This window comes from Coptis chinensis, chromosome 2 (genome assembly GCF_015680905.1).
Source record: "Coptis chinensis isolate HL-2020 chromosome 2, ASM1568090v1, whole genome shotgun sequence".
NCBI classification, from domain to species: Eukaryota; Viridiplantae; Streptophyta; class Magnoliopsida; order Ranunculales; family Ranunculaceae; genus Coptis; species Coptis chinensis.
The window spans coordinates 13,906,713-13,929,130 of record NC_141457.1 but is presented as its reverse complement, the minus strand read 5'-3'; the positions used below and the strand labels follow the sequence as shown (position 1 = coordinate 13,929,130).

The 22,418-nt window shown below is 35.2% G+C and overlaps 1 pseudogene across 1 annotated transcript; it reads left to right on the top strand.

Moving 5' to 3' along the window:
* Positions 1-274: 274 nt before the first annotated feature.
* On the top strand, positions 275-2,233 carry LOC147515002 (GDSL esterase/lipase At4g16230-like; annotated as a pseudogene). The gene is made up of 5 exons (XR_015213339.1): positions 275-656; positions 744-874; positions 1,085-1,315; positions 1,441-1,698; positions 1,870-2,233. The product of XR_015213339.1 is annotated as a GDSL esterase/lipase At4g16230-like (transcript).
* Positions 2,234-22,418: the final 20,185 nt, after the last annotated feature.

Sequence of the window (22,418 nt, the reverse complement as noted above, 5' to 3'; positions counted from 1 at the left end):
TCAACAACACAGAAACAAAAACTAGGTCGATCTTATTATTTTTCAAGACTTGTCTTGATCTTCCATGCCAACCACTTTTTTTGTATGTTCTTCTCACAACGTTTGTTGATTTTTTAGATTACGAGCTGTGTTAAAGTGCACATTCTACCTCCAGCTCGATATCCCCACTTTCACCTACAAGTGGCTAAAACCACAATCACCTTAATTGACGTATGCCTCATTTGGATATTATTTAAGAAGAATTGAAAAACAGTTTTAAGTACATAGATTTACGTACAAGTTTATGCAGCAACATTGCCATATAAAGTTCTTCTTCTTTTACATACCAAGATAAACAAACTAGTAGAAATAAAAAAAGAGAGTACAAAAAAATAAGAAAAAAACTCAATTCATTCTGTTCCTATTTTGTTTTCAGTTCGTTATGGGTACCTTTATTCGTCAACATTTATCCCCAACAGTCTTTATCTTGTTCTCGGTACGCATCTGCCTTGCCCAGGTTGTTCCTGCTATTTTTGTATTCGGCGATTCTTCGCTTGATGTCGGAAACAATAACTATCTTCTATCTCTATCTAGAGCTAACTTTCCTCCCAATGGGATCGATTTCGGAATGCCCACAGGACGATTCACTAATGGGAGAACAATTATCGATATTGTAGGCAAGTCGTATTGTAATTATCCTTATCAACTGAATACGGCTCTCGTTGATTTGGGTTTTGCTGAAAAGTTGATCTAACTAGCTGCAGGTCAAGAACTGGGCTTGAAAGATTTCACCCCTCCATACTTGGCTCCGACTACTGTTGGAGAACGCATTCTGCATGGCGTCAACTATGCCTCTGGTGGAGGAGGAATTCTTAATCGCACTGGATTTTTTTTTGTAAGTTTTTGTAGTTCAAAATGGTGTTTCAATGTCTTGGATTCAGTTTATACCCAACTAGTAGTATTTCAATTATTTGATTTATTTCCATCTGCGTTCATGTTATACTCAGTTTGAACATTCAGTACCCATCATAAACGTACTCTTCTCTGGACCGACCTTAGGTTGTGAGTATTCTCTGCTGCTATCTGATGTATGTAAGGCTTGTAGGTTGGTCGACTCAGCATGGACACTCAGCTTGATTACTTCGCGCACACCAGGCAAGACATAATCTCAAGCATTGGTGCTCTGGCAACTTCAAAACTTCTTGCGAAATCCATCTTCGTTGTTAACATGGGAGCAAATGATTTCCTCAACAATTATGCGACTCAAACAACCTCAACTCCGAGACCTGAAACATTTGGGCATGCATTAATATCACTATATAGAGCTCAGCTAACAGTAAGAGTTTCACAACACTGAGACCACCAATTTCATTCTCGGTAGCTTTATAGCAATACATCACAAATTTAACTGAACAGTACATATATATAACAATATGCATGGTTTTTCTAATTGCTTGTCAGAAACTGTATGTATTGGGTGCCAGAAAAATTTTAGTCGCGAGTGTAGGACCTCTTGGGTGCATCCCTTACAAAGGGAACAGTATCCATCTGCTGGACATGACTGTATTGCCTCTCAGAATCATTTAGCAAGTTTATTCAACACTGCACGCTTAAAGCCTCTTGTCACGGAATTGAACGCAAATCTTGAGGGGTCTGAGTTTGTTTATGCAGATGTGTACAACATTTTATTAGATATCATCGAAAACTTCAAATCGTACGGTGCGTAGTTCAACTAAAACCAGCTAAACGGTTTTGAAACAATTTTTCATCTGAAAAACTTGTTTTTTCCTCAAGTTCTTATGCCTGTTGCTGAAGAGTGGTAGTCTGAAGCACGTTGAAGATTTTCTGCCTTTATGTCGTTGTTAACTTGAATGCTTTTGTGTTTGACAGGATTTGTGAATTTTGATTCTGCATGCTGCCACTCTGCAGGCAGGTTTGGAGGTTTGGTTGGATGCGTACCAGAATCTGAAATTTGTCCAAACCGATCAAAGTTTGTATTCTGGGATGCATACCATCCCTCTGAAGCTTCTAATTTGATAATTGCGAAGCGTTTGATGGATGGAGATCTTAATGATATTTCCCCACAAAATATTCGAAAACTCGTGCAGGGTTGACTATGCGTGGATGTGGGCGGATGATCACTTTATAATTTCTTCGTTATTGCTTTGCTACAATAAAAGGTGGTAATTATATATTTTGATTATTTTATTGCTGCACTAAACATGGAATGCTACTTCCACGGCCGTCATTATCTACATAAAATGATTAGTGACAGAGGATGGATCGTGTCAGAGGTAATAAGTGTACGGTGGAGATCTTCTCAGGTTTTACGTGTGCTTTGAGGCTTGGATTGATTTTGTTGTAATTAATTGGGCTTAAATAAATGACAATTTAATGGTCATTTAATTTTACTTATCTATTAAATAAGTTCATTCAACGATGTTTGGATTCGTCTCCTTCATTCTTCATTTTTTCGTGCTAGTTCCAGACTTCCAGTTCTCTCTCTCAGATGACAACATGTGATGAACTTTTTCTACGCCAAAATTCTCATTTAGTTATCATGAAGATCAATTAAGAATTATAACACCATCACATAATAATATTAAATACTAACACCCTCACATAATAACTTCACTATAATCCCTCTTATTCTAAACGTCATGCATCTCAACTATAATTAATATGGACATTTAAATTGGACAAACTTTTTTCCTACCACTAAATACCGTTGATAAAATATTCAAACAAATTATTCAATGCCTTTAAGAAGATTTCATCGTCATTTCAAAATTTACTGCCATTTATATCCTTAAGATGATATAGTACCTTTAAGGACGTACATATAAATTTAAGTCGGAAATCAACTACACGCCACTATTCAATTGTTCGCGACTGACGTCTTCACATTAATACCGAATTTATTACCATTTATATCGCGTTTAAATGCTAGGAAACCAGACGTCTTTCTCTTTTTCTTACGTGCCCATTTCTCTATCTCAAATCTCCCCTCATTCGCTCTCTCTTTAAAAGTTAAAAGCTTAAAAAAACATATATTGGGCTGCAGATTGGAGAGAAATATTAACCTCTCCCTACATCTCTCTCTTCCGATCTTTTTTTTTTCCTCTTGAAAGAAATTATTGGTACTTTTATTAGTTCATTACTGCAATTTTGGGTTTGCGATTTTGGTCCAAAACCTATAACTCCAACTCTTTGAATCTAATTTAGAGAAGAACGTCAGCGTGAGGAAGAAGCATATAACTCCCTTATTTCGCTGAAAGATTAGTTTCTTCAAGTCCTTCGTATATATCTTCATTCGTTAGCTTCTACATGTCATGAACCTTTTCAAGTAATGATGCACTTAACATATTTAACACCGTACCATCTGCCATATCCATTCTCCTTATGGTCAGTACCTGGGTGTTCTTTATTCTTTGAGTTTGTTCGAATATATGAATTTCTTGATATCCAAAGGTTGGTTATTTACTTAGTTCTTATTAGTTTGAACTTTCAATTCCCAATTTCAAACAGGCATTGCGAATGTTTCCAAAATTTAAAGAACGAACTCAAATTTCTTGGCAAGTTGTAACTCTGTAAATTTTTTCTTCAAACTCTTTAAGTTATTCTCTACTCATTTAATTTGTTTTGCTCATTCAAATTGTGTTTCGTGAAAAATGAATGTACCCATCCAGTTGGTTTTTCTAAATGAGTAATAGAACATATTAGTAAATAGTTAAGTAGTTCACATTTTAGACCTTAACTTATGATTTCGTTTGTTGAGTACCCAAAAAACTTGTTTGATGAAGTGCCTATGAGACCTCTTGGTTTATACAAGCGAGTATAACAACACAATGACGAGGGCCTCTTGACTTTTGGGATTTCGTGGATCTATGTTATATGGAGCACTTAAACTTTTTCATTGATGTTTTATCCACCATTACTCAAAGATAGTTTTGGCTCAGGAATGGTGGTTAGCATTGACTGTCTTGACTTTGGCATAGGTATGTGCAAGCTAGGGCTAGTAGATGGTAAATAGGTAGTCTTGGAAGACTCTTAGATACTATATTTGGAGAATATATTGGATAAATATGTAGTTCTATTATGGGAATTGATAAGAGCCCAAAATTGTAGTTTTAACCCCTTAACAATAATACTTTTAGACAAATTATGCGAGTAATAAATAAGAGTTAATGCTAATTACGTGTTTTTATATATTTCAGGCATTGGAGTCGATTATGTGCTGAAATATATCACTTTTGCAAGATAAAGGAGCAAGGGTTGGTTGTTAAGGAGTTCTATGATTAAAGGCCAAGATTCAAGGAGAAAATGCCTTTAAAAATCCCGGTCAAAGCTGAAAAGTCAAAGTCAACGCAGGCAGAAACAACGCACAAAAGTCAGCAGAACTTTCGAAGATTGTATCTTTGGACTCAGACCTTGGAATTGGGCCTACCTTATGTCAAAACGACCGACTCGGAAAGCGCTTTCCAATGGTCTAAGCCTTGACCCAATCAGAGGAGCAGAAATGGACGAAAAGTCTGTTGAAGCAAAATTCGGCTGAAAAGGGCTCTGTGGACTGAAGAGATTGGATTTTGGGCTCGATTTTCCGGCCCAAAACATGGCTCCTCAGCCCATGCACGAAAATGTGGATCTGGTCTCCTCCATTTCAAGGGAGAAGACTTGGCTCTTAAGCATCTTAGTTTGTAGGCATCCATTAGAGAATAGTTTTTAGATCTAGATTTAGACTTCATTAATTAGTTTTTCATATCTTGTTTTAGATCGAGTTATACCTTTCAATTAATTAGTGTTAGAATAAGTAGATTATTATTTTAGAATCAAATATTAGTTTCATAATTTTCATCTCAATTTAGTTTATTAATTAAATTCTTATTTAGTTAGTATTGTTAAATTCATATCTTAGTTGTTAATCATTTTTTAGTGTTAATTTAGTTTTGAATTCTTGATTAGTTCAAATTAGTAAAGTTAGAATCTTTATATTATATCTTGTTTGAATTTAATTGGAAATGATAGTTTAATGACTCTAGACTAAACCTCCATTAGAGGGGGTTGAATAAGCCTTGATGAAAGCTTGATTGTTGTTAGCGTAAAATAGTCGTAATTTTCCATTCCAATCTAGAAAGTAATTAGTTCACCATGAGAATGAGTTTGATTATTTCATATGCTAGTTGTTAGTTGGTAGACATTACCATGAACAATTAGGGATTAGGAACACCCAATTGCTATGCGAAAACATTGCAATTCGGATTACGATGAATCTTTGCTAGTTAATTAAGTCGAGTTAAGGTGAAATCAATCCCCCTTAATTCTTTATCTAGTATCAATTTAGCATTTCGTAGTTAAGTTATTCGTATCTTGTTTAGTATTTGAATTGACATCGTAGTATAATTCCCATCGTACTCTCATTAACTTTTGTAGGACCGATAGTCTTAGAAAACACAAATTCTAAAGAACTAGGAGTAGAACGAACTTTCTACTCCAACTCTATTGCGATAGCATTCGAGAGTAGAAAAACTTTGATAAACTTAACAGAAAATAGTTATAGTTTTACTTACATTTGAGTTTTCGTAACTTATTTGTAGGTAAAACTATCATTTTATGTTTATCAGGAATGATGCATTTAAAACACAGAACTTCATTTAAAAAACATATCAAATTAAGTGTGGTTGCCTCAATAGCAAATAGCCATATATCTTAGATTTTTATTTCAAGGTTAATTGAGAGGAAAAAGGCATTTGCTACCATTCTCTTTTGGTTTTAAACGAATTTACTAACAAATGAAAAATATCAAGAGCTTCAAGTGTTCATATATTATAACAATGTTAACTTAATGAACAATAGCTTCTTTCGTTCAACTTACAGTGTTTACATATAGCAGATTAGTTAGTTTGGTTTATGGTTTCACATATAAGAAAAAAAAATGCCATTTAATATTTTTGGTTTCCCAAACAGTGAGTGTCAGTTACACAAGGACTTTGTCTTTGTGTGTTAGAAAAGCACTTTGGCTACGGTATGAAACTCAAACTATGAAGAATTCGTTTCGTGATTCTACCCCATTTAATTATTAACACTTGGAGTTTTCATTAAGTCCATTTATAGTAGCTCCATATTCCTCAATCAGTTCTCACGCAACACTTTTGTGCTCATGTATTAACTATATCCAACTGTACTGGATTCAAGACTAATTCATCTTCCTATCTTATGTCGTCAGAGAAATTCACAAATATGCAAGTGCAAACTAGGATATTGTTGTGGATGAAGAAACTTACTATGAGTAAGATCACTTTCTACTTAATATTTGTGGATTCTGCGAATAAAGAGTTCATGTATAACATAAGTATGTAAGCCAACAAGGCTTTCTGATAAGATATCTATGTGAATTGGGGGTTCACAATGACGGATTGATTTTTCAATTCAGCCAAAAACAAGACCAAAGATTACAATATTGGATAGTGACCTAACTATACTCTATACTTTTTTCTCTGATTTTCTTAGAACTTTCGCATACATTTGATCTTTATTTTTTTAATACTCAAACTAAAGAGTAATGGGTTACTATATATTGGATAGTGATATTGGTATTGTTTTAGATGGATATTTAGATGTTGACTGCTTTATTTAGCCTTGATGATTTATCTTTTTGTGCTTGCATCACTTTTATCTTGCAAGTAGGAAGTGTCATTTGTCTTGCAAATGGCATGGCATCAAACACAGTCATTTCTTATTATTTTGCAGTTCCCAACTCCTGTTAAGCTGTTAGTACTTATAATTGTCAAACCATGGCGGCCATAATATCTCAACATCATAATTAAATGTAGAGATAAAAGACTTAACTGACCTTGATCTTGAAATCAAATAGAGAGAGATCATAAGCATTATATTCACCAAGATTGGCTACATCCACATGCAATCTCTATACCTTGGTCTGATCATGTGATGTTCATCTTAATGGACCCTGTAAAGTGACTGTATAATTTGTACTTTGCCTTGATTATTTTTTAGCCTCCTATGACAAGTCGACAACCTATTAGACTCAAAAACTGTCCAGAAAAATAGTGATGAACAATTTTCTATTACTATATCGACTTCACAAGCATATGAGCCAGTGTATCAACTTGATAGCGTATGAATCAATATTTGCTTTTCATAGGGTGTGTTGATCTACTTCAAAACATTTGATAATAATGCCCACACCTTGAGGGCATCTCCAATGGGGGGTGTAAAATTACACCTCCACATAGGCTCCACCTAGGTGCCATTAGGATTTTACAACTAGCTCCAATTGAAAATTATTGTATAGCCCATAAATATCCACTCTCTATTGTTCCTAATGGAGTAGTGTAAAAAAGTTTGATTTTAAACTTGGACGACAGTTGAATATTTAAAGAGGGACATCACTTCAAGTGTCGTCCGAGTTTAAAATTTTCAAATTGTGAGTTTAGAAATAGATAGGGACGTCACTCCAAGTGATGTCCAAACATTTCTTTTGTTCAGACGTGTGTTCAAGTGTCGCCCGGGCTATTTATCAACTAATAGCGAAATGGAGAATTACCCACCCCCTCTATTAACTAATAGTCTATTACCTACGGTTTAGCACCCATATTGGATAGAGTTTTTTGACACTTGGAGTGTAAACTTTCCACTCTATACGGTTTACAACCCCTATTGGAGATGCTCTGAAGGGTAGTATCTCTAGGTAAGTTTTAGATTATAGTTGTCTACATAGTCCCATGCTTCTTTGAATTTGGAAAAAGAGTAGTGAATGGCTTGAAGCATTTAGTGAAATGAGTTGATAAGGCTGAACTAAGATTGGTGGAAGTATAAAATGTAAGTGTGCAATATGTAAATTGCCTAAAGAAGATTTTATGTTGCATAAGCACATGTTTCGTTGTGAGGAAAGATCAACTGTCAATATTACTTTGAAATGACAATTGTTTTAAAGCAACTCCCCAAGTCTTAAATTGTTGTAAAAATTGAAGTCAAGTTTTGTTCGGATTCGAATGAAATCTTCTAATCTTAGTTTAGGATACCATGTCTTTTATAAAGAAATTTCATTATGTTTCATAGTTTGCGTTCAACAAATAAGATGAGTTTGTTTCCATGACAGTATTGGTGCAGCTAGAGTTGCACATGTCTGTATTGCCATCCGTAACTTCTGTGATGAACACAACTTGGAAGGGTAAGAGTTGCTTTACTGGTAACTTCTTTTCTTTTATTCCTGTTGTTACATTGGAGTTGGAGATTAGAATTCAGAAATCATGTATGTCTAGTAATTCTAATGAAGAGAAGCTTTAATTTAGGTGTAAACATCACAAAAAACGATTATCACTAATAACACCTTAATATTTAGGTTTTTAAATTATCATTTTTTACCGATGATAATTAAACCATATGTCGTGTTTTTAGTCTAACTCATTATGCAAAATTGGGTTTTGATCGGTGGTGTCATGGTTATGGTTATCTTTTGCAGGACCCCTTTGCAGAATGAATGTTTGCAGATTGCAAAGCAACAAAGTGAAACTAGTACTAGGTATGGTTCGATTATTCAGTTTTTGTTGTTTGTAGTTATGATATGGTGTGACATTTTTTGGGCAATTGCAGCAATGAAGTTCTATTTAAATTTTTGAGTATATATATATGCTTATTGAAAGAATGGGAACTCATTTGAATAAAAGGTGGAGTTAGTGGTTTACTGTAGAAAGGTTGGAGATCGAATAGGATAAAAAGGAATTGGTTCTGTAGGAGTTGGTTATTGAGAGAAAGGCTTGAATGAATGTGCTTTTTTGGTGGGTAGGTGATAAGCACCCAAAAGTGTAGCTTAAACCCCTTAATAGTACTCTACTTAGGTCAATTATGTTTATAATAAATAAGAGTTAGTACTGTTTAAGTGTTTTTATGCATTTCAGGACTTGAAGTTGATTAGGTGACTAAAGGCACCACTTTTGCATGGAAAACGAGTTAAGATGATTGCCAAGGAATTTCTACATTTAAAGCCCAAGAATCATAGAGAAAAGCCTTTTTCAAGTCCAGTTAAAGTTGGGAAGTCAAAGTCAATACGGGTAGAAAAAGGACAGAAAAGTTAACAGAACTTCAACAAGCCGCATCTTTGGACTCGGGCCTCGGAATTAGGCCTACTTTATATCAAAATAATTGTCTCGGAATAAGCTTTGGAGTTGTAAAAGTGGATGAAAATGGCACTGAAGTAATTTCCAGCAAAATTGGCCCTTTTAGACTTAACCTAATGGAATTTGGGCTCACTTTAGAGGCCCAAAGTCCTCCTTTTTGGCCCATGCACGAAAATGTAACCCTAACCCTCTCCTATATAAAGAGGGTTAAGGCTAAACAACTCCTCTCCTTCTCCTCCTTAGTTAATAATTAGTTTAGTCTAGTTTTAATTAGTTTTACTTTCTTTAGGGTTAGAATAATTTAGTTTGTAGCACCATTAATTCCCAATCAATCAAAAGCTGTAGTTTAATTTCACTTATTGTCTTTTCAATTATGTCTCCTTATTATTGATTTAGTGTAATAATTCCTATGACACTAGGCTAAACCTCCATTCGAGGAGGTTTATGAAGTCATGTGAGGATGATTCACCATTAGTCTTGATTGTGTCGCATAAAAGAACGTCAAGTTCTTCGTTATGAGTAACTAGAGATAGAGTTCATAACGGAGAACTAGAGTATAAAGCCACCACCAAAGAGATTTGTGGTGGAGCTACACTCTCATGCTAGTGAAACCTCGATCCGAGAGGACTTGGTCTTCACTAGGGATCAATACAAGTGATTCGATACTAACTAATAGTCAATCAAATCGCGTGGCGGATTAAACCCTTTCTAATATCTTTATTCATCATTTAAATTCACTGTTTTCACCTCATATCTATTATTTTGACTCTCATTAGTGAAGCATATCTATAATCTAAACTCGCATCCAAGTAATGTACAACTAAAGTTTGGCGAACACGACTACTCCTCTCATCACTTTAAATCACTGTTTAGAACATTAAATTTACTGTTTACACGTATCACTGTTCATCAGTCTTAATATATTTATCTTATCAATGGCGCTGTTTTCTATCTAGTTAGTTTACATTACGCGTGTTTATATTACAAAACACTGTTTTCACTATTCACAAAACATACGCTAAAACATTGTTCATAATTTCTCCAAATTTTTCTGCTACTGTTCGAGGGCATACGAGTTGTTAAGCCAACTCCCTGACCTCTCGTGACCTAACCCTAAAAATTTGAAACCCTAGTTTGAACTCATGAGCGCGCGCACCTTAAAATTGCCTTCACTGAGCGCGACCCGCCTTCCACATATCAAGCGTGACCTGTGCCCAATATAACTAAATTCTAAGCGCACACGCGCCCTAGGTTAATTAGCTTAAATTTATTTTTTTAATATTATTTGAAATCTTATCTCACGAGTACAGTACAATACTCGTATGCTATCAACTACAAAATTTTTAAAAATTATTTTTCTTCATTCTAAATGGTGTCTAGAAAACTGATAGAATTGGAATGTGCATGCATGGACAACCTCGCTCAAATTCCTAAGTGACATGGCCGTTGGTTTGATAAAAAATACAAAAAAATTAATTAATAAATCTTAGTTAAATTAGAAAGCCCACCCACTACCAAAGCCCGTTTCATAGGCTTAATATCAAGGCCCAACACGAAGCCCATAGTAAAAAGTCTTTTCCTAATTCTAGTTTACATGTACCAGGATCAGTACTCGTATAATTGTTCAATTAACGTAGACGTGCTTCAAGGCTATTGAAGACGCTATTTATACACGTAGCAAGGACGCTCCAGGTAACACCTCTATACATCCTCGAAATTACTGTCAGAGGATTATATTTATGGTAATAATCAGGCTATTTTTGCATGCTCGTTAGGATTTGCCTATTAGACTTAAAACTTGTATGAGATTAAGATCTGGTACACATAAACCTTCCATATTAGTTTATCGTAGACGCAGAAATAATCGCCTATCTAGAAATTCACCAATCACCACACACACACCACCTACACCCACCAACACTATATTTGTAGCAATGGGTGAAGAAATAGCAGATAGACCCCTCTTTGATGGACCTGAGTCTTGCATAATTCTTGTAGATACTACGGGAGATTTTAGAATCCCCCCCAATATATTTAATATGCTACATGTTTTCCATGGGTTAGACCATGAGAAGCCTTATCAACACTTACGTAGGATACAACAAATTCTTACTACGCATTTCATTATCCTAACGTAATACCTGAACAAATAAAGCTTAGGGTGTTTCCTTTCACCTTAGCTGACAAAACGGCTGCTTAGCTAACATCACAAAAGCCGAACTCTGTCGACACATGAGAAAAACTAGTTGAATTATTTATGGAACAATTTTACCCTCCACAAAAGACTGATGAAATGCTATCATATATTCATTTCTTTCGCCAAAAGCCTTAAGAATCCTTTTCTGAGGCTTGGAATTCGAATCGTTCCACTGATCTTCTAGTAGAATGTCCACATCATAATCTTAGTAAAGAGACACTTGTTCGTGCCTTCTTCAAAGGCCTATCCCAACATTATAAATAGACTTTAGATATCATGAATGGAAGTAATTTCCTAGGTAAAGGAGCCACAGATGCTTATAACTTTCTAAAGAATCAATCCAAGAAAAGTAACAACTGGGGAGGTAACGATTACTCCCGCTCCATTCCTTCTTCTACAACTAAGGCAGCCAGTATGTTTGAGATTAAACACGATCCTGAACTTAAAACTTTAATTGAATCCCTCACTCATAAGGTAGATGCCCTTTCTGTTAAAAAATAAGAAAACAAACTAACTCCATCATGAATATAAACTTTATTCACTGTAATTTCTGTTATATTCTTGAGCATTCCGATCAGTATTGTCCTCTTGCTTATGAACAACCATAATCACTGCCAGAAGGTGTCTGTGCTTTTAATTATATACCTAATGCACCTTGGAGACAAAATCCTAATTTTATTTGGTGTAATAATCACCAACAAGCAGCACCTGCAGATTTTAATAATCAAAACATTAGGTCCACCAATAACTACAATCAATATCAACCAAGACAAGGACAATGGCAAGGTAACTATAATAATAATAATAGAAGTTTAGTTCCGACTAATAACAACTATCAAAATCCACCCATTAATAATCAACATGAGATAGTTCCTGTTACACAACCCATGGCAACTCAACCTTCCTAAACTGATAGATTCAATGCATACATGCAAGCTCAACAACATATATTACTAGCTATCCAACAGTTAGCCCAAGAAAAAACATAACAAAAAGGTGTGTTTCCAGGTCAACCTATACCTAATCCAAAATCAACAAACACAACCTTTGAATTAAATGGTAGTTCTAATAATGAAAATATAATACAAGGAGAATTAAAGGCCATAACTACTCTCCGTTTAGGGAAAGTGGTTGACGACAAAGTAATAATGCCTGAGGATTCCCCACAACAAGATAAAGAAAACTTACTAGATACCATAGTTGAAACTGAAGATCCTACCACTGTAGAAGTACCAGTTAAACCTTAACCTAGGGGGAAACTAACAAAAGTTAAAGAAAAGGGCGATACTCCTATTGACCATTATGCTAAATATAGGAAAAAACCCTCGTTTCCCCATAGACTAGCTATGCTAAAGAAGGACGATAATTTTAACGAGATTAGGAAAGTTTTTAAAAATTTAACTATAAACCTACCTTTTCTCGAGCTATAAAACGTCTTCCAACACACGCTAGGTTTCTTAAAGATTTGTGCACCACAAAGAGGAAAACAAACATAACTAAAGAAGCCTTCTTAATAGAACAGTTTCCCTCTTTATCTGAGCACAACGGAATCGTTAAGTACAAGGACCCTGGTCGTCCTACTGTACAATGCACCTTAGGCGATACTTTCACAACAACTACTCTTCTAGATCTAGGGGCGAGTGTTAACTTACTCCCATTTTACCTTTATAAACAACTAGGTATACACGATCTAAAACTGACTAAAATGACTTTGCAGTTAGCCGATCGTTCGATTAAGTATTCTAAGGGCGTAGTTGAAAATATTCTTGTTAAAGTACAAGACTTCTATTATCCAGCCGATTTTGTCATTCTTGACACAGAAGTCGCCCATGACTCTGTTCCTATCATCTTAGGGCATCCTTTCTTAGCAACTGCCAATGCCCTCATTAATTACTGCGATGGTTTGATGTCCATTTCCTTTGGTAACCTTGCTATTGAGGTAAATGTTTCTAAGATGATGCAACAGACACCAAACACGACTATAGATGGTGAAATTAGCATGATAGAGAGCCTCGCTCAAGATTATTTTAACAAAACTTTTCCCGATAATTAGATGCACCAATTTCTTTCTTTTGGCAGTACCGAGGATTCTTACATCCAAGAAGTACATGCCCTCTTAGAATCTACTCCTATCCATAATCTAGCTCCTGAGTTTAAAGAACTCATTCCTGAACAAATCTGCATTGTAGAGGAGGAAAACCCTCCTGATTCCCTCATTCCCACTCCTCCCTCCCCTGAGCTTAAACCTCTTCCCGCTGAGTTAAAATACATTCATCTTGATCCAGATGGCACTTAACCGATTATTATATCATCTCAGTTATCCGCTACTGAAGAGGAAAATTTGATTAGGGTTATTTGTGAATATTGTTTTGCGATTGGTTGGTCTTTAGACGATATAAAGGGTATTGACCCTAGCATATGCAAACATTGCATACATTTGGAGGATAATGTGAAAACCTCCTGTGAGCCACAATGTCGTTTGAACCCTGCCATGAAAGAGGTAGTTAGAGTGTAAATTTTGAGATTACTCGATGCTGGCATTATATACCCCATCTCAGATAGTGAATGGGTGAGCCCAGTTCATATAGTTCCTAAGAAATCAGGTGTTACAATCAATCGTAATGCCGATGGAGAGTTAGTTTCCACCCAAATTCCTATAACGTGGTAGATTTGTATTAATTATAGGAAGCTTAACCCTATGACACGTAAGAATCACTTTCCTTTACCTTTTGTCGACCAAATGCTTGAACGTCTAGTCGGCCATGCTTACTATTGTTTTTTAGATGGCTACTCTAGCTATTTCCAGATTATTATTGACTGTGATGACCAAGAGCAGACTACATTCATATGCCCCTTTGGTACGTATACATATAAAAGAATGCCCTTTGGTCTGTGTAATGCGCCTGGTACTTTCCAACTTTGTATGCTGCATATTTTTAATGACATGGTGGAGAAATTCATGGAAGTATTTATGGATGATTTTTCCATTCATGGTCATTCCTTTGAAGATTGTCTTTCAAATCTTTCTAAAGTTTTGGAACGGTGTCAGGAAAAGAACTTAATCTTAAACTGGGAAAAATGTCATTTTATGGTCACTAAAGGCATAGTTTTAGGTAATATTGTTTCTAAAAATGGAATAGAAGTGGAAAGCTAAAATAGCATCTCTGCCTATCCCACGGACTGTCCGTGACATTAGGGCCTATCTAAGCCATGTAGGTTTTTACAGACGTTTCATAAAAGATTTTTCAAAAATAGCTAAGCCTTTAACACAATTGCTTTTAAAAGATGCCATTTTTTTATTTTAATCAAGACTACAAACAGGCATTCGAAACTTTCAAAGCCGCTTTAACCTCTGCACCTATCATACAACCACCAGACTGGTCAAAACGTTTTGAACTTATGTGTGATGGTAGTGATTATGTCGTTGGTTCTGTGCTAGGATAGAAGTTTGATAATAAATCCACAGTTATTTTTTATGCTAGTAAAACCTTAAATGATGCTCAACGTAATTACACTACTACTGAAAAGGAATTTCTAGTCGTTGTCTATGCCTTAGATAAGTTCCGTCCCTACTTAGTTGGTTTCACGACCATCGTCTATACAGATTGATAAATATAAAAACTACTTTTTATCCTATAGAATAATGATCTATGCTATGAAGAAGTAAAACATGGATTTACTCTATCGTTTATCAAAATTCTACTCTCGATTATCTTATAATAAAATGGAGTCAGAATTCGTTCCACTCCTAGTTTCTTAGACGTAATGATTTCTCTAAGTTAACAATTCTATAATATCAATGAGAGCAATAATGAAATTATACTAATATGGTGAAATTAACTAATTAAGATATTCTAACTTATACTATGACAATTTAATGACAATATGTGAATAAGAAGATAGGTATTAGGGGGATTTGATTCCACCTTGATTAAAACTTAATAGGCTAGCATAGATTTGTTGTAATCCTAATATTTATGTTTTCACATAAAGGTTGGTTCTTTTTAATCCCTAATTATTCATGACAATCTCTACAAACTAATAATTAGCATGTGAGGCAATTTAAACCCATTCTCATGGTGAATTAACTACCTTCTAGAGTGGAATAGACTACTACAACTTATTCTACATTAACATATCAAGTCTTCATCTTGGTTTTATCAAACCCCTTTAATGGAGGTTTAGCTATGAATCATGAGACTATCATAATTAAAAAAATAAGAAGAAGAATAAGACATAATTGAAACAATATAAATAACTTGGTTTTATTAATAGTGTTTAGGCAAGAAAACAATAATTAGGTTTGTAAACTAAAGAATAAAACTAATTTATTATCTAATGGGAGAGAGAATTAAAAACTAAGTATGTAGAGAGTTATACCTTAGTCCTTTTTATATAAGAGATTTTTAGGTTTACAATTTCATGCATGGGCTTTGGAGCCATGTTTTGGGCTATTAAATCAAGCCCAAAACCTAATTACTTAAGTCCAAAAAGGTTTTCTTTGCTAGAAATTATTGCAATAGCCTTTTCGTCCCATTTTAACTCCTCTGATTGGATCAAGACCTAGACCATTAGAAACCCCTTTCCGAACCGGTCGTTTTGACATATAGTAGGCCCAATTTCGAGGTCTGAGTCCAAAGATACGGCCTGCGGAAGTTCTGTTGACTTTTATGCTCTATTTCTGCCCGCGTTAACTTTGACTGGGCTTCAAAAAGGCTTTTTCTCTTTAAAGCTTGGGCTTTAATCATATAACTTCTTAGCAACCAACCTTTGCTCCTTTATCTCGCAAAAGTGACATATTTCTTAACATATTTGACTCTAATACCTGAAATACACAAAATCAAGTAAATAGTACTAACTCTTATTTATTATAAACATAATTGGTCTAAATGTAATATTATTAAGGGGTTAAAACTACAGTTTTGGGCTCTTATCAAACCACCCCCAAACAATATTTTGCTTGTCCTCAAGCAAATATGAGAAATTAAAATAAGTGACCAAAATTAGAGTTCTTAACTAATCTCATTTCGTTGAGTGCGATTGCATTGACTATATGCAATAAAGCCTTAAACCACTAAGAATTCCCTAGTGGACGAGTTATAACCTCATGAGATTTTTCCAGAGAAGGTACTCACAAACTTCATCTATACTACAATGACTAAGAAGTAAAATTATTGTTTCCTTATTTATTCTCAGATATCTATACATCTCACTAGCAATGAATACAGAATAATCAATTCGAAACCTAAGCTAATACGTGCATAATAATCAATCATCCACAGATAAAGTTAATATATATATATATATATATATATATATATATATATATATATATATATATATATATATATATATATATATATAATGAACTAATGAACTATGCTATGAAATGCAATGACAGGTCCGTTTCTGAAACTTTGAAATAACGTCTTTAAATAGGTCCTCATATATATGTCAAGACAAAAACACTCTGATTTTTCCACTCAAGTTTCGCTCACTCTAGTGTGCAGTGGGCTCACTTTATCTTACAATCTCAATGACGTACAAGGAAGCCGAAGTCGATAAAACACATCCGCCACTTACTATCACACTAACTATTCCTAATTGAGCTAGATGTCTTTATTAGGTGTTGTAGGGATTAGGTGATGGTTTAAGAAGGAAGGAAATGGATATTCAAAATGACAAGTCTGAGATAATAGAGTTTTCAAAATATGTAACTAGAGAAAACCTTGTTCTTACTTTTCTTCTACACTTTGTTTCCATCCTTAGCCATTTTTTTCTTTTTCTTTTGGCTTTTGACTCCTTTGATTATGTTTTTGGAGTTCTAACTTTTTATTTTATTTATTATTATTATTATTTATTTTTTCTTTTCTTTGGATGAAAACTTTCTTTTCTTATTTGAAGCAACTTAACAAATTCTTGGTTCTCTATAGGTTTTTTTCTTTTCTTTTCTTTATTTCATCTCTATTCTCAGACTAATTCAAAAATGGGTAGGCTGATTTTTATTTTGTTTTGTTTCTTATAAAAGGGTAAAGGATTTGTGATTTATGAAAAGGCTAAATAAAGGCTCAGAGGGGCGAGGGCGGAAAATAATTTCATATAGGTTTGAATTTCTGGCTATATCGATCCAAGAAAGGCCTAAATTCTCGCTTAGGATATGGTATAGTGATCAAGCAAGTGGACGTGTGATTTCTCCATTCGGATTTTACTTCTCCCTTGTGTCATTACTTAGATATTTCACTCATAAAGCTTTTAGGCTATATTCTCACAGGATTTGTAGAATAAGTACTCTAGCCTAGATTTCAGAAACTTACTGCCAATACAACCATATATGCTCATGCAAGATATTTATGGAAAGATGCAATGATTATTACCTACATATTAACCTAAGTTTCTAAAAACTATTTTAATTTAAGAGTTAACGTGAAACTTCTAGACTACTATCATCACAGAAAAAGAAACAATACCAGTATTCCTAAGTGCATAGCATAAACTTTTTATTTATATTTTTGAATTTTTGATTTATTTACTAGAAAACAAGTGCATATTATACATATATATATCCTAATAGGTGCCTTAAATTATGCGTGTTTCTATGCTACCCCCAAACAAAAACATGCTTTGTCCTCAAAATATAGAAATAAAAAGGATAGAAAATACCATAGAAACGTCTGAAAATTTTAGAACACCTGCAAAACAAATTTAGAACATACTAATATAGATAAAGAACAACAGACACAACTTTATATGAGTTCCACCCATTATGGGGATAACACGAAATTAAATTGCTTGGGACATAAGTAGACACGAACAAAAAGTAAAACTTACCTCATATCTAGCATTTAAACGTTGTCCTCATCTTCTATAAAGAAGTGAGGTTCCTTTGCATCCTGCCAATCCATGATAATTTGCCAAGCCTTACACCATATATCATCAACCTTTGCTAACCTGTTAAGTGTTACTCGGTCTGATGGGGTGTAAGGGCAACCCAATGAGGTTGAAGCCTCCATCCCGGCTAAGTCATAGCATGAAAAGATCGTATAATGCAATTGGTGGGTCGTATAATATCAACCCCAACCCAATCCGTGTAGCAGAATGCGAAATCAGGAAATAAACATACCATGATGCGGTAAACCAAGATAGGCATAAGAAGGTACTTATGCTTCATACTATGTGCTCGTGCTAAACTGGACACTAAGGTATGGGGAATGTCATATAGCATATGTCCCTCAGCTAAAGCAAGGAAGCCATCACCGGCAGCATTATTTGCAGAAGAAAACCGCCATTCCCTTAAGATATTCAGCATGATAAAAAACTTGATAGTGCCTACTTTAAGGGACAGGCTACCAAGGACTACATTAAGATGCCCTTGGTCCTCTACACGAAAAATCCCTGCCCCATAAGTCTCTTAGAAATACTCATAGTTATAGAGGTATATATTATCAGACATATAGCCCTATGAGTTTTGGGGGGCAGGCATGTGCATCCCAACAGCAAAGGCTACCAAAAACTTGCTAAAATCAATTATTATATCATCAATGGTGAAAGAGAACACTTGTTCCCCATCCGATCGATAAAAGAACTTACAATGATCATAAAAATAAGTAGTAAGTTTAGGAGAATAAGAGTCATCGACACTTATCCGTAGATTCTGCCATCCTGACTGCACAATCTTGTTGTGGAATCAATATCCATACATGTTACTATCGAGTAATTCGTCAAAGAGCTGCTCCGGTATGATTTGAGGAGATTTCATAGCAACCAAATACACTACTAAACTCCTTGAAGTGAGTGCGAAAAAATCCTAAAAAATAGAAATTGAGTTGTGTTGAGGTAAAGGCTCGGGCACGCTTATAATAGCCTATGGAAGGGCGCGGGCGTGCTCGACTCTGACTCTGCGTTCCAGGTCCTTGGGCGCAGGTGCACTTTGTTATAAGGCAATAGAGAGGACGTGCACGCTTCGAGTGCTAGTTTTGGTATGAACCGCAGGTGAATATGAGAGGTGTGGTGTGAAATTTTAGAGCATCCCATGTATTTATACAACCCAAGTTTCTTAAACAAAGGTCCTCAAGGTTCCCTAATGGATACGGAAAGCGATGGAATAAGAAAAGGCTTCTAAAACCAAAATAGAAACATACTCCAAAATCAAACCTATAGCTTTTAGGCTGGAATTAAAAATAACAATCATCCAAATTTCTAATCCTTGAGGTTGCCAAACCAATAGTAGCCAATTCTAGCTACACCCTATTAGCAACATGCTTACACAACCCATATTCTCAAACCCTTGCAATATTAAATTCCAAATACAGGTGGATAGGGTAAAATACAATGCTAAACAAATAATACCACCCCTAAACAAGTCGGGAAGGTGGGATTCATGAAAAGTAGATAGCATGCTCAGACAAAAACTAAAGTAACTTGAAATTTAAATAACAACCAAATACATAATCTAATATTAATTACTTAACTAAACAACTGGGAATCAAATTCTACTAAAAACAGGGAAATTTCCTAAAAACAATAATAATCCAATCAATAACTAACCACAAGATGAGGATGGGCCAGAATAGGAAGTTGAGTGATCAAGAATGGAAAGACCAAACACCCCCACCCCCACCCCCAAACAAATTTTTGAAAAAAGGGTTTTTAAAAAAATTTGTTTTAAAAACGTGGGTCTTTAAAAGTTAGATTCCCGAGACTTGCTAGATTACTGTTTATAGGGTTTTAAAATTTTTATTTTTTTAATGAATAAGGTTTAATATGAAGAAAAACAATAAAACAATAAAGACATAAATCACTCCATAAAGAAACATGACTCAAAAACCGAGAAAACATGCAAGAGTGGAAAGCGTGAATTACGTTAAACGTGGACTTAGGATCCGGTACTTACAGCCACACACTCCAAAGGGAGGGCCCGATTACCTTAATGGTGCACTCCCATAATATAAGATTGGAATAAAGTACACCAAAGAATAAAATGAGTCTTTTATAGTCAGATACTCGAGACTTTATCTAAAATGTGTATTAACATGCAGTTTACCATATATCAACACTCAAAAAGTTGGGGGTCTTTCCATAAATAATTAACACGGAATGCACCCCCAAACAGAATCAAGCACCAAGACTTCCCACGACGTGGCTTAGCGCAATGAGAGCAAGATCTGATGGACCTAGAACCTAATCGAGCGTGTACTCTCTTCTTCTTCTTTGAAGGAAAGGGTGTCCAAGTGAATAATGGTGAAAAAATGGATGGTTGTGGAAGATATGTGGGATATGGAAAAGTTTTAGAAGGAAGGAATGGAAAAAATTAGAATGTGGGTTTAGCACAAAACTCATTGGTAGCGTGGGTTGGTATAATCACACATCTAAAAATGAAGGTATCAGGTGCCTCTTTAGGTAGTTCTTGAAAGGGTGGATCATCACAGGCTCCTAGAAACTCATCGAATTCCTTATTTAGGTTGTTCGCATTTACATAATTATGGTATTCATCTCCAGCTTTGAGGAATTCATCTAACTCGTCTATTGTGAGATTGACTCAATCTCTCATAAGGTTGGAAGGCAGGGTGGAAAAGTCTTTCTCTATTTCAATTATGTTCAATGAGTCATCATCGAAGTCAGAATTTCCAAAGGAAAGAAATTGATGGATATGATTCTCTGGAAACGTGTTGTCGAAATAATCTTGAGCTAAGCTTTCGATCATGCTAGCTTCTCTATCGATAGGCGTATTGGGTAACTATTGCATCATTTTGAAATCATTTACCTCAATAGAAAGATGGCCAAAGGACATGGACATCGAACCATCGCAGTAGTTTATGAGCGTGTTAGCAGTTTCTAAGAAAGGACGCCCCAAGATGATAGGAACAGAGTCGTTAGCGACTTCTGTGTCGAGGATAACGAAGTCTGCTGGGTAGTAAAAATCTTGAACTTTAACCAGCACGTTTTCAACCACACCCTTAGGATACTTAATAGAACGATCAACTAATTGCAACGTCATTTTAGTTGGTTGCATCTCTTGTAGACCTATTTGTTTATATAGATAATACGGGAGTAAGTTAACACTTTCCCCCAGGTCTAATAGAGCAGTTGTCGTGTGAGTATCCCCTAAGGCGCATTGTACAGTAGGGAAACCAAGGTCGTTGTACTTAACGATTCCATTATGTTCAGATAGAGTTAGAAAATGTTCAATTAAAAAGGCGTCTTTTGGAATATTTCTTTTCCGCCTAGTAGTGCACAACTTTTTTAGAAACTTCGCATGTTGTGGTAATTTTTTAATAACTTCAAGAAATGGTAGGTTTATCGTTAGATTTTTAAAAAAATTCCTAATCTCGTCAGAATTTGTATCCTTGTTTAACATGGCTAGTCTTTGGGGAAAATGGTGGTTTCTGTCTATATTTAGCATATGGATCAATAGGAGTTTTAACCTTGGCCGGTTTCCTCTTGGGTTGTGGTTTAACTGGTACGTCTACAGGAGTAGGATCTTCAGTTTCTATATCGGTATCTAGTAATTTTTCATTTTCAACGACCACTGGTGGTGTATTAATGGGCATAGTTACGGTGTTATCAACCACTCTGCCAGAATGGAGAGTGGTGATGGCATTTAACTCACCAACATTAAAATTATCATTACTAGTATTACTGGTTACTTCAAAGGCTGTGTTTGGCATTTTCGGATTTGGTATAGCTTAACCTGGAAACACACCGTTCAGTTGGTTTTTCTCTTGGGTTAACTATTGTATGGATTGTAAAATATGTTGGTTAGCTTGCATGTAGGCTTCGAAATGATCTGGTTGTGAAGGTGTAGTGGCCACAGGTGGTGTGACAGAAACTATCTCACGTTAATTATTAACGGGTGGGTTGTGATAGTTGTTATTAATCGGAACAATACCTCTATTATTATTATAATTACCTTGTCCTTGTCCTTGTCTTGATGGAACTTGGTTATAGTTGTTTGCTGGCCTAACATTTTGATTATTTAACCCCAGAGGTGTAACTTGATTATTTCGCCAACCGAAGTTGGGGTTTTGTCTCCAAGGTGCGTTAGGTTCGCTATTAATGGAACAAACATTGTTCGGCTGTGCGGATGGTTGCTCATAGACAAGAGGACA